We start from the raw sequence: 13,922 nt of genomic DNA, 5'->3' as shown, positions 1-13,922 counted from the left end.
GCATTACAGGCATGCACCACCACACCTGGCTAATTTTTGTATTTTTAGTAGACATGGGGCTTCACCATGTTGGCCAAGCTGGTCTCGAACTCCTGATCTCAAGTGATCCACCCACCTCAGCCTCCCAAAGGGCTGGGATTACAGGCATGAGCCACGGTGCCCGGCCTAATGTGATTTTTATTTTAGTACTTTGAAACTTTTATACCTAAGGTCAGACCTGAGCATGGGCCAGCCTGAGACCATCTACTCCAAAGAGAGCACAACTGCTTCTCTTCCCTGCTCCTCCATCCCTTCTACCTGACCCCTCCCCTTTCTCCCTCTACCCCGTGTAAAGTTAAAAGTAGGAAGTTATTTTTAATTTATATTGTTCAAGTAAGCTAAGTAAAATACAATTGTTCTCAAACTTGAGTAGTTTATACAAGCTTTGGAAGAAAAAAATTCTCTTAGAATTCCCCTAAACATTCATTGTACATGAATTTGAGAAAATTGCAGTACTGTCACTTTAGGTAGTTAACATTTTCTAAGTTTCATGAAACTATGAGTTTAAAGAAAAACTCGGTCTCTGTTGCCTGGCAAGACTTCTGGGAGGCGATGAGATGCCGTGAGCAATGAGGACAGAATATATTTCTTATGAAAGTTGTTGCCTACTGAGGACTGGAGTCCATTGTACATCTAATTCCTAATGAGATGGTGGAATTAGTTGTAGTGTTGCCAGACAAAATACAGGATACCCAGGTAAACTCAAATTTCTGATAAATAATGGATAATTATTTTAGTCTAAAAATGTCACATAAAATAATTTGTGATCCTAAATCTGGCAACCATAATTAGGTGGCACGTTTAGAAGAAAGTTAGAAAGAACTGTGGCCCTGTTAAATTGATGCAGAGAACCATCATGGGCAACCTGAATATTATTATGTTGGTGAGATGGAGCCATTGTAAGTTATTGAACAGATGAGTGAAATGAGGAAATTACTGCCTTAAGGAAAAAAATTCTCCTCTAGATGTGTGCAGAATGATTTGTTATGAGATGAGAATGTCCTTTCTGTTTGTTTGTTATTATTCTTACTTGTCCTCTTCCAAAACTATACCACAAACGTTTTGTGAACAGGGGAAATTCTTATTTGTTTTATTATATCCAATATCTAGTAGAAAATCTGGCTGATAATAGGTACTCAATAAATATTGACTGGAGGGGAGAAGGAGGGAGTGGGGTAGAATAATATATTTAGGAATGCTGAAATAAATGCAATAAGATGACAACCAATATGATGAAAATAATGAAGAATAATTGCCAACTACTTAGGAAAATGTGATTTTAATAACTCAGCTTATTTAGGAGGCCTTCATGGAAGAATTGTGATAAGAGATGGTCCTAGAAGCTGAAAAGGAAATTTAGGAGATGATCCTAAAAAGAAGAAAGTTTACGGCCTTTCAGAATTCAGGTGGATGTTGGTGCATCTTCTGACTGTCTGCCTAAGTTAGGTATATAATATCATGCTGAATGGGGTAATGATGGTAAAGAAATATCACTAGATATGAGGGATACAGATGTTACCAGTCACAAGTTTTCTGCATCTGCTAATAATAGAATTCTGATGTGTTGGCACCTAAACCATCTTGAGTGTGATCAAAGACAGATGGAATTGGTGCTAAGTTTCAGCAAGTAGATTCTCATGTTGCCTAGCAAGCTTCCAGTGTAGTTTTACTCATATAGCTTTGCCCTTATTGGGTTATTTCTAAAATAGATAGTTTAGGAAAGAACGTGGGGAGGGTGGTATAATCATTTCTTTGTAACAGCTTTTAAGTAATTTATTTTTGACTTCCACCTACAGGTCTTATGTCCATTGTACACTGAATTTAAAATGGTATTTAAAAATAGATGGTACTAATCTAGGGGTCATAAGTAAAATCCCTGTATGCAGTCTATATAGTTGGACAATGCAAGAATGTTAATTTCCATTTATATATCTTTACATTCTAATTCAGCAGTTATGGAGCATATGAACATCACATGTGTTAGGTGCAGAGTAAAGGAGAAGGCAAGTTTTCAGGGAGCTTATTATGTAGTGAGAATGAGACAAACAGGTACATAACTGATACAGATTCTGAAAGATGAAGTAGTATATGAAAACAAGTGCTTAAATGTCTAAAGAAGTGTGTTATTTATTCTGCCTCAAGGAAATCAGAGAGGCTTCATAGATCCATTGACATTTGATCTGAATATGAAAAAAAAGCAGCAGTAGTCTTCCAGGAAGAATAGATTTAGTAGGAACTCAGCAGGCAGGAGTGGTAGGACATCAGGTGTGAAAGTAGATGCTGAGTCCAGGGAGTAGACAGCACATTGGGGGTGAGGCTCAGTGATGGGATAGAAGACAGAAAAGAAGACAGACAGGATGGACCTTTCATGCTTCCCTGCATCTATCCTGCATACAGTAGGGGAGCTATGGAAGGTTATAAGCAGGATCAATGGGTTGGAGCTGTGTTATAGAAAGGCTACCGGCTGCAGAGTGGAAGGCGGACAGCAGGGCAGGGCAGGCTGGTGGAAAGATGTTCAGCTGGGAGGTTGTAGTATGAGTGCAAGGGAGAAGCGATGCGCGCTAGAAGTAGCTTACTGAGACAAAAGAGGACAGATCCCCTTTTAACACAGCGGCAGGGCTAGATTTGGGGGTCTGAGAAGAGGAGGCAAATTCAAAGTTAAGTTCAAGACCTGTGGCTCGAGGGACTTGCAAATGTTCCGACATTCATTTCTACGTGCATTGAACATGGGGAGAGGGAGGGTAATGTAGTCTGCAGAAGAGAAGGATGTCATGTAGGGAGAACTAGACTGTAAGGCCCTGGTGAGTAGAAAGTCTGAAGAATTTAGCTTTATGTATAAGCACTTCCTACAGGTCAGGACATGAAAAGTGATCTTTAAGAGGTAGTAGTGAATAGCCTCTGAGGTTCCTTCTGTTGTTCTCTTGACACAAGAGGGGAAATCCTAAATGGCTCAGTGTGTGGAGTCCAGCTCTCCTATTATCTATCTATGTGACGCTGGGTGTATTACATAATTCTGCATGCCTCATTTTCCTCATCCATAAAATGGAGGAATAAACCTGCCTCATTCAGTTGTCCTGAGGATTAATGAAATAACTCGTGTCAAATGCTTAGAACAGTGTCTGGTACAGAGACAGGGCTCAATAAACATTAGCTCTTATACACTAAGCCCTTACATAATTGACCAAATTTCATATTGATATTGATTTCAGATGTTTCTTTAAAATGTAAGCAAAGGGAAATCTTTGGACTAATTTGTCTAATTTGCGGAGGTATCATTATCAGAGAGGACTTGGACTTTTAGTTGCTTTTTCCATTAAAAAGGCTTCATAGACAGTATGACGTTTAGTGTGTGGAAATTGACCTTATGCCTATATTTTTGAAGACAAACAAAGCTTCCATTTTAGTGAGGTTTTATTCATATGGGTTTATTTATGAATTTTGAGCTGCAAAAGAGAATAGGGAGCTTTTTATAAAAACATGATGGACATCATAATGTTAAGTTTAGATTATAACTTGGAAGTCAGTACCAGGTTACATAATACTGTAGATTGCCCTGTTATGTTTTGCTAGGTAAAAACAAACAAACAAACAAACAAAAACACCTTTTCTTTTGTGTGTTTTGTGTTTGTTTCTTTTTGTTACTAGTTTGTCATACTATGTATCATACTTCAATTGAGGGTAAGAAAGGAGGTGCCTTATGTAGGGAGCACCCTTCTAGGTATCAGAACACATAGACTCGGACTCGGCCAGATTTCTATCACTGCTGTTAATGACTGTGAGATCTTAGACATGTCACTGCTACCTCTATACTTCTGTTTTCCCCACTCACAGAATGGATGCCACCTACCACCTCTCAAAATGTATGGTAAGGATTAATTTTTCTATTACAGATTTATAGAAGACTTTCTTTTCTAATGGCCGATAAATCCTTTGCGGTTGGAAACAAGCCATTTTTCTTCTCTATGTGTCTTGTAGTTAACAGAGCACAGATAGGAATTAGCTCCATTGTGTCAGTAAGAAAACTGAGATTTAAAATTTTAAAAGTGGTACAAATAGGGGGAAAGTTCCTAAGTCACCTTTTATCCCCTACCTAAAACACATCATTGGTTAAGTGCTTTGAACCTGTCAGAAAGAGTATAAGAAAAAATACCAAGTAATATCAGCCTGCTAGTCTGGGCTGTTGGGAATATCTATTATGCCATCTGTCACAGGAGATTTTAGGTTGGAGAGCAGCAAATCCGTGACTGGGGACTCAAAGTTCAAAAGCAGAAGGTCTCTCCTCTCTGCACACCGTGTGGTGTCTAAATCACTATCCGAGAGACAGGCGTTTTCATTGATCAGACATCCTGCATCTGCAACTTCATTTAAAAATAAAAGGTTTAAAGAGCCATCGTTTATACATTGTTCCAAGGTCCCTGTAATTTAAATCAATGTGATCGAGATATGTAATACAAAATTTCTAACCCTACTGTCTTCCTCTAACTTACTCTGGGTCTTGGTGGTGTTGCATTTTTATAATGGAGCAAATCGGCAGAGTAGGTGGAGGAAGGTTGGCTTTCCAAAGGGATCAGGTAAGCTGCAGGTCCACGTGGACACATTTGTTACTTCGGGGAAGCGGAGAAGCAGCAATTAGGCAGTGGAGTAATGCTCTGAGGGGCACGGACTCCAGTTCCGTAATACATTCCTTTCTTAATGTGACTTGATGTAGATAGAGTGAGGGCCTATCAGGTGTGAAAAGCCCTGCTGCTCCTGGCGTGGAGTGGCCTCCAGACGGTGATTTGGCGACGTCAATCTAGTCATGCTTGATTTCGACACTTAACGTGGTAAAGCAGGATTTCTCTACCCCCGATCAACTTCTCAATTAGCAAGCTGCCTTGTGTAACGGCCTTGTTTTGCAATCCCTCAGGGCTGCTTCAGGGGTCATTAGGGTGAGAAAACTTGAGCACTCGCTCCAGCTCGAGCAGAGCAGGAAGGGACCTCAGAGATTTCCTAAATACATATAACCCTTTTTCAAGTTGTTTGCTTTCATGGGATTGATTCTTGGCACATTAAGAAGCTTAAGGCTCCAGTATCTTCTTTTAACTGCCCCCCTTATCGCCTTTGCAGCTGACAGGTTTTTTTGACAGGCTGAGAGTAAAAAGAGATAACTAGTAGGTTAGTACTTTATTTATACATGTGGACACACAAGCACATAGAAAGACACGCACACACGCGTTCAAATATCTTTTAAGTTGTCTTTTCAGGGCCGCTGGTTACCGCTGATTATCAGCTGTCAAATGATTGCAGTACCTCATGTTTTTAATATTCAATATGTCTGAGTTCAAAATTTTTGTTTCAACTATATCTGACTTTATTCACTAATGATTTTAAATTAGACCTGCCTTATTCAATATTCTCTCTAAACCCCCAAATAGTATTTATATGAATAATATGTTAATATGAGGTTTTTGTCCGGGGCACTTATGAATAGACATTGAAATATATTTATTTAATGTTTTTTCCTATCTGTGATTTGACTGAGTGGCTTACTCCTAACTTTCATAGGAAAAAAGGTATTTTTTCTTTCCTTTTATAAAATGTGTCTGGATAGAGAAACACATAATAAAAACAGGAAAATTTTAAGAATTGCACTCCTTTAAAAAATCTCTACTTTCAAGCATTGTGGATTTCATATTTATAATTTCCTATTTTGATGATCAATTTTATATCCACTTGCTATTATCACACTGTTAAAAATTAGATGAATAAATTCATATCAAATACCTTAGCAGGTTTGGCCTTAATGTAGTATCCTTAGAGCAAATTACTTTAAACTATATTTCGTGAACAGGTTTTCCCAAAGTGGTTGGTCTCTGTTTCTTACAAAAATATTTAGTTTATTAACAGTGAGCAGAGCATTATATGGTTTATAATACATTTAAATATATAATATATTTAAATATATATATAATCTATATATTTAAGTCAGAGGTAACTGACTTAAATATATTTTACAAGTTGGAAGTTGGATATATGTGGATATTACACACCCTAACACATACTCTATTTATGAAGGGTTTGGCATCCAGTTTTAGATCTGTTTGAGAAACAGTTAAAATTCTAGGCACTTTGGCATAGCAGCTTCTAAGAAGTACTTCAAATAATAAGTCCTAAAGGTGACCAAATAAAGGAAATAGCTTAGTAGCTCTGTTTTTTTTAATAAAGAAGATAGATACACATTCTAAAATCGTTAATTAACGTCAGCACTGTAGAAACAGCTCTTTACAAAAAAAAAAAAAAAGAGTTTGGACCACTATGCAGAAAACATAGAGAATGTTTATGAACAATATTGTATGTGAACATATAAATATGTAATCTACAGGTTTTATTGTAATTCCTTCTGTAGAGCTTTACTACGTAAAAGTACAACTTTAATATTTCTCCTTCTTAATACTGGATTGAGAGTTGTGCTAATTTATTATGGAAAGCATCAAGTTTTAACAAATTAATACTAATGAAATGTACGTTTTTCTTGCAGAATACCATTTTGTCTTTTTGAATCTCTTTCCTTTTGTTAATTTCTTATTCCAAAAAGGAGTTCATCTAATCCTACAAATAATTGCTTTCATGGCTTTATTTTGATAACGTGGGATTTTTCTCTTAAATCCCACTTTGAGGCAATGCAAAAATCCTTTTAAGGATTCACAAATTTAAAAAATGTGTATGTATTTTAAATACTAGCTTATATTAAATAAAAGTTATATGCCTTCCCTTTTCAATGAGTTTTAAGACAATGTTACAAGTTCAGTCTGAAAACTAAGTCAGATTTTCTAAATTAGTGTTAGCTGAATGATCCAGTTACACTTTGATTAGAATGAAGAATCACAGAATTTTATAATTACATAAATATCTTGAAAGGGTATTTAATTCAATCTGCATATTTGAGTCAGTGAAGGAACCAAAGAACAGAAATTGTGAAACCTTTGAGTTCTCATTGCTCTTTGGCTATCACTAGGGTGGCCATATAATTTTGTACCCAACCCAGGACATTTTTGATAAAGATAACATGAGTATATAGACTAGGCAACAGGTTTATATCCAGGATTGTCCTAGAAAAATTGTGACATATGAATACCCTTGCTTTTAGAGATATTCAATCTATATATTTTTTTCAAATGATTGTGTTTAGAGTACCTTCTTAAAGAATTTGAAAACAAATATTTATACTATTTATACTAATGAGATAAATGGTGTTGGATATTAAATTTGCTTTGCAGAAAGTACTTTAACAAAAGTGACCAAATAGAATACGCTTCATGAATCTTAGGTGATTATGTCAAAGAAATTCAGTACATAAAATACTGATGCCTTTGTAACGTAATATCCTTAGTCAAATACAAGGATGAATATCTGTGATAACACTTTTTGCATCCCTTTTCTTTGGAAAATTTAACTTATACAATAGGTGACACAGTGCCCCAAACCCTGCTACTTACCTTAAAAGAAAACATTAGTAATTAGGTTGTTTCTTCAACGAGGTAAGATAAAATATTAAATAAAATTTCAAACTAAACTGTAGATAATAGATTCTTTTTTTAAATTTATTATTATACTTTAAGTTTTAGGGTACATGTGCACAATGTGCAGGTTAGTTACATATGTATACATGTGCCATGCTGATAATAGATTCTTATATAGATTGACGTTATTCTCCTACACAGCACTTTTTCTTGAAGTAAGTAATAATAATTAACCCTAGAAGAAATGTTTGATTATCTGAAAATTTACTGGCTAGCTGCAAGAATTAAATAATACCTTACCTATTCAAGGTAAGTGATTTGTTAACTTTTTGTGAATAATCAGGTGACTATTGTCACTAAATCACAATCTCTGGATATAAAAGATATCCTTTACATCAGAACAAGTGAGTTTTGCATTGCAGTCCAGATTACACCAATCACTCGCTCGTGCTTCACAGTGGAGCTTTGCTAAACCTGTGTTAGTGCCTGAGTGAGTAAGTGGCTCTTGGAAAGATGGTGAAATTGACACATGAAAACATTAAATGGCTTATTTGACAAAGATCTAAGAAAAGGTCATTCCCAGGATTATTTCCCAACTGTTCACAAAATGACCATGATCATTTTCCTATAATGCTTCTTTTCATTTTCTTTATTTTTCTTTTCTGTTGAAAATTTCAGTATTTGAAGTGCCTTAATTATGAGATGAGTAAAAAAAAAGTATTTTCAAACCAGATACCTCTCCACTTAGTTTCTTGTTCACTTTTATATATAGTGTATGGAAAGAAAAGGATGAAAAAGAAAGATAGAAAAGAAGGTAATTATGAGTCTCTAAGAAGTCTGTAAAGATATCAAAAGACTTCAATGCTGATTTTTAGGAAAGTATTACTTACATAAAAAGTTTCACCTAGAAAACCCTATTCAATTTTAAGTAGACAAAGCTTTCTGAAACTCATTATAGAATAGACTATCACAAAAAATTCTTAAAAGCTTTTATTATGAAATTGTATAAAGCATATTCCAATTAGCATTAATTGCACTGTGGCTGAAACTAGCAGCTTCCTGAGCTATATCAAGGGAGAGATGTGTAGTATCTAAATTTCCCACGATATCTAAAATAGTTGTAGATTTTTATGCTCGTATAATTGTGGCTGATTGGCCTTTCCTTCATTATAAAGTTACCTTAAAATTAGAACAAGGAGCTATAGTGATTAGATAAAATATTTGTTTCTATTACTTTAAAAATATAGTTAAAATATTTCTGTTTTAGTACATATGTGTTATCCTTTATTTTACTGTTTCTTTTTCCCTTCTCCCTCTTAATATTCTAGTTCTTTCCATAACTATGTCTAAAAGTTTGAAAAATCCTGTCTTTTAAATATCAAAACAATAAATAGCAAGCTTGACACATTTCTTTTATTCTAGCAACAAAAGATTCTTTTCAGATCTAAGATTTTGTGATTCTATGAAATGTTGGTACAATTGCCATATTTGCCTGGAAATATTTTTCTCATCAAATGTTAAGGGAAAAACATTCTATTTTACTTTTCTCTGCATAGCTTCTCCCAGTAGGCTCCTGTGCTGATCGTAAATAGCAGTAACACCTGCTCGTAAGGCTTTGGAAAATGGGTATGAGAAGAAATTGACAATTATTTGTTGAAAGGGAAAGTATAATGTTTAAACACTGTTTGCAACTTTTAAGAGTCAGGTGTAGAAAGAGACATGATGATTCTATGTAGATCAGCCATTACCCTCTGTCAGGCCACAAACCTAGAGACTTTTATTCAAAACAACCCCTTCTTGCCCCATTTTTGCAGGGAAAAACAAAGAAGTATAGTGAGAAGGAAAAACAAATTTGGATAAGGGATATAGGTTCTCTTGCTAGCTCTGACACTAAATAATTGTGTAAGGTTTTGTGTGTAGACATGGGATATTTTCTGTTCTCTATAGCAGAGCTAAGACAGGGCCAATTAGCCCAGGCGTCAACCCATTTTTCTTTACATATTGTTCTGTTGCTGTCTTCATGGAGCAGGAAATGGCAAGTTTAGAAAGGAATTAACACTGAGTAAGCCTGAAACTGGAACAATAGGTGGGGCATTGTCATCTATTTCAGATTATGAGAGAGCTATAATGATTCACACTATTAGCATACATATTTTTAAGTTTCAAGTTAGAAAAAAATGTCTCTGGCCTGTATTTTTTCTCATCTTTAAGCTTAGAACATTACAAGAGAGATTTCTAGGATGGATTTCAGTTAGAAAATTTTGGATCTCCATTTGTTTGAAAGTTATAACTGTCATATATCCAGGGATGTAAAGAAAGCTGAAGCTATAGACCAGCACTGTCCAATAGAAATAGAATGTAATCCACATATTAATTTTAATATTTCTAGTAGCCAAAGTAGCCAAGGAAAGTGTTTTAAAGGTGAAGTTAGTTTTTTAAACAACGTATTTAATACAATGTATCCAAAGATTACCATCTCAATGTGTAATCAATATTTTCAAAAATTATTCATGAAATATTTTTCTTTTTTGTGCTAAGCTTTGGAATCTGGTACATATGCCCCACTTAGAGCATCTCAATTCAGACTCACTACATGTCAAGTAGTCAATAGCCACATGTGGCTGGTGGCTAAAATGCCGGTCAGCACAGCAATAGACAGTAAGTGAATGGGTACTTAGCTTGGATTATGAGTGGATTGGAGGTTGGGGAGAAACCAGCCATTTGGTAAAACTGAAAGGTCCACATCCAGAGTATGGAGGGTATTGCTTTTCTGTTTTCTATGTTTCTCTGAGTATCTCAAGTCTAAAACAATCTATTTTGAATCACAACCTTCAAATTGGAATGGATTCTGTAATTGTTTATGGCAGGTATTTTATACAGATTATTCATAGAGCTTGACTTGATTCTTCTGTAATGCTAGGTTCTTACAAGTCTTGTGTAGTTCGAATGGGAAATCAGGTTTCCATTAACATACAATACCCAGAGAAACCGATGACAATAACTTTCACCAAGATCTCTTTCCTCACCTTTAGTATTCCTTTTTATTTTCTGTTGTTGCCAGTGTAGTACTAAGTCTAGATCTCAAGAATTCCAAAAAATCAAAAAGTTAAGTATTCTTTCTCCCTCCTGTTCAGGGATAATTTTTACCTGTAATTTTATTACCCCCACCATGTTGTTAAAATGGGTCAGATTATGACCGCTACTCAGTAAGTCCAACTAGTGGTTGGCGGATCTTAGGACTGAGCCCTCTGAGTGGGCTTGAGCACCCACTGCTGCCTGGTGGTGTTCTGTCTGATTGAAGGAAGTGTGGAGTTTTGCCTGAGTGTAGGAGAGGGATGATATTCTGAGGATTCTCTTAAAATACCAACTTACCAAACATGAAGCTTCTATCATCCAAGCTGTCATCACCCATCCAGGCTGTGTAGGTTTCTCTACCTACTCCACCTAACCTCCACCAAGCAGACTACTACCATATTGGTCATTTTAAAAAATAGCCTTTAAATAAACCCTGATCTTGACCACATAGAGGCTTCTGCTCACCCTCGAACATCATCCCACGATGACCTTCTTTCAGCTCCCCGCAGTTCTCTACTTGTGAAATGCCATGTCATTCAAGTCCTGCTTCAGCTGGTTTGTCTTCCCCGGTCCTCCAGCACAAGCCTACCAAGTGATGTACCATCCTCCCCTTTATTGTAGAGCACTTCTCGTATTCTATCCCTGAGTTATCCTTCTCACTGGTTGCCTGGCAACACACACCCATAGTCCACTGAACATTTCCCACAAAGTACCTTGCACGTAGTAGGCATCTACTTTCATTAAAAAAGGTTCATTGAACCTCAGCTTTCTCTCAATACCATGAATTATTGCTGGGATTTCAGGTACCAAGTTGTAGTTTTTTGTTTGTTTGTTTGTTTGTTTTGAGGTGGAGTTTCACTCTTATTGCCCAGGCTGGAGTGCAATGGCACCATCTCAGCTCACTGCAACCTCCGCCTCGCAGGTTCAAGTGATTCTCCTGGCTCAGCCTCCTGAGTAGCTGGAAATACAGGTGCCTGCCAACACACCCAGCTAATTTTTCATATTTTTAGTAGAGATGGGGTTTTGCCATATTGGCCAGGCTGGTCCCGAACTCCTGACCTCAAGTGCCAAGTTGTAGTTTTACACATATATATATATGACTATGTAGCATGGGCTTTTGGTAGTTTTTTACTGAAATTGTAGTTAGGCACTTAGTAAATTTAACTTAATTTTTCTTCTCTTTCCTTTTCATTCAGTGTGGTGTCTGCCTATTATGTGTGTATGTGCATGTTTGGAGAGAGAATGAATATATGTACTATACATGTATATATTTATATGTTGAACTTTCAGCAAATGGCTTTTATGTTTCTGTTTTGGCATGATCTGTATGTGTTAATAAAGAAAAATATTATTTACAAAGGCTGAACTAAATAAGCTAGAGTTAATATTATAGATTTAATTATGAAATAAATAATCTCTAAGGTTTTAAAATAGAAAATGTCTTTTCTTTAATATATGGTCAACTTTTAAGCTTTTTTGAAAATTTCTTTTTTTAATTAGCACCTTATAATGGTACATATTTATAGGGTACAGTCTGATATTTCAATGCATATATATTTTGTGTAATGATCTAATTAGGGTAGTTCAAATACCCATCGCCTCATACATTATTTATCATTTTTTTATGTGTTGAAAACATTCAAAAGCTTCTCTTCTACCTATTTTATAATATACAGTAATTTACTGTTGCCCATAGTCACCCTACTGTGCAATAATAGAACACCAGAACTTATTTCTCTTAACTGTCATTTTGGCCCCATTTACCAATCTCTCCCCTTCCTCCTTCCCTCTCTGCTCCCTTTCCCAGTCTCTGGTAATCACTATGCTACTTTCTCCTTCTATGATGTCGACTTTTTATTTTAGCTTCCACATGACTGAGATCATGAGGTATTTTTCCATCTATGCCTGGCTTATTTCATTTAACATGATGCCCTCCAGGTTCATCCAGGTGGTCACAAATGACAGGATTTCATTCTTTTTTATGGCTGAATAGTACTCCATTATATCTATATCTATATCTATATCTATATCTATCTATCTATCCATCTATCTATCTATCTATCTATCTATATATCACATTTTCTTCATCCATTCATCCATTGATGGGCATGTAGGTTGATTCCATAGCTTGACTGTTGTAAATAGTGCTGTAGTAAACACGAGAGTGCAGATATCTCTTCAACATACTGATTTCCAGTAGTGGGATTTTTAATCCAGTAGTGGGATTGCTGGATCATATGGTAGTTCTGTTTTTAATTTTTTGAGGAACCTCCATACTGTTTTCTGTAATGGCTGTACTCACTTGCAATCTCACCAACAGAGTGTCAGTGTTCCTTTTTTCAGCCTTTTAATCTTAACTTCAGGAAAATTCAAAATCATCAATGAAAATATTTAATATGTGGTAGACCTAACTGCAACAATTAGAAACACAGTTCAAAATAATGTTAAACATTTATATTTTTATATGTACATTCTAAAATGTTCAGTGTTTTCTTTTTTACTTTTCTTTAACTTTCATAATACATTTATCTCTATGACAGTGGAGCACATGCTGAGAACCCAAAAAGAGAAAGAACAATAGACTCAACTCTCTACAGCCTGTAATGGGCTAACTTTTTGAGTTGAAAACAAAAGAATTGAATGTTTAAAGTGTTTTCATTTTCTATCACTACCTTCCTTAGTTGAAAAAGTAAAAGAAGAAAGTAGATGAGAAGCATGTTTGTAATAGACAAAAAAGCAATTGTCCTTCAATCTGTGAAAATGTTCATTCCTTCCCACAAAACATATTCAATAAAACTTTTCCATCCAACAGTCAAAAGTTAAAAATCTTTTCAATTGATTATCATTTCATATTCTTCGAAAGCCAAACTTTCCTTTCTCTGTTCATCTGTAGTTATTCCATAGTTTTTTTTTAAAGATAGGATTATAACTCAACTAGTCTTATCCTTAATATTTTAACAAATACTAGACCGGGCATAGTGGCTCACACTATAATTTGATAACTTTGGGAGGCCAAGTTGGGAGGATGGCTTCAGCCCAAGAGTGTGAGTTCAGCCTGGGCAACAGAGAGAGACCCCATCTCTACAAAATTTTTTTTTTTAAATTAGCCAAGTCCGTTGATATGCACTTGTGGTCCCAGCTACTTGGGCAGCTGAGGCACGAAGATCACTTAAGCCTAGGAGGTCAAGGCTGCAGTGACTCATGGTCACACCACTGCATTCCAGCCTAGGTGACAGAGTGAGACTCTAAAATAAAATAACTTCTAAATTTATGCATATTTATCTCATTAAATGAGGATTGCTTGACTAC

At 35.7% G+C, this 13,922-nt stretch overlaps 1 protein-coding gene and 1 long non-coding RNA gene across 10 annotated transcripts in view; one reads left to right on the top strand and one right to left on the bottom strand.

Annotated features, from left to right (window-relative positions):
• LOC134756554 (uncharacterized) overlaps window positions 1–11,281 on the bottom strand; it is a 94,926-nt gene extending 83,645 nt beyond the window's left edge. The window contains exon 1 of the long non-coding RNA XR_010129306.1: window positions 11,079–11,281. This is a non-coding gene — a long non-coding RNA (uncharacterized lncRNA). The remainder of the gene's footprint in view (window positions 1–11,078) is intronic.
• LMO3 (LIM domain only 3) overlaps window positions 1–13,922 on the top strand; it is a 61,811-nt gene that overhangs the window by 31,408 nt on the left and 16,481 nt on the right. The window lies entirely within an intron of this gene.

The sequence above is a fragment of the Gorilla gorilla genome, chromosome 10 (assembly GCF_029281585.2).
Source record: "Gorilla gorilla gorilla isolate KB3781 chromosome 10, NHGRI_mGorGor1-v2.1_pri, whole genome shotgun sequence".
NCBI lineage: Eukaryota > Metazoa > Chordata > Mammalia > Primates > Hominidae > Gorilla > Gorilla gorilla.
This window is presented reverse-complemented; position numbering and strand designations above follow the sequence as displayed.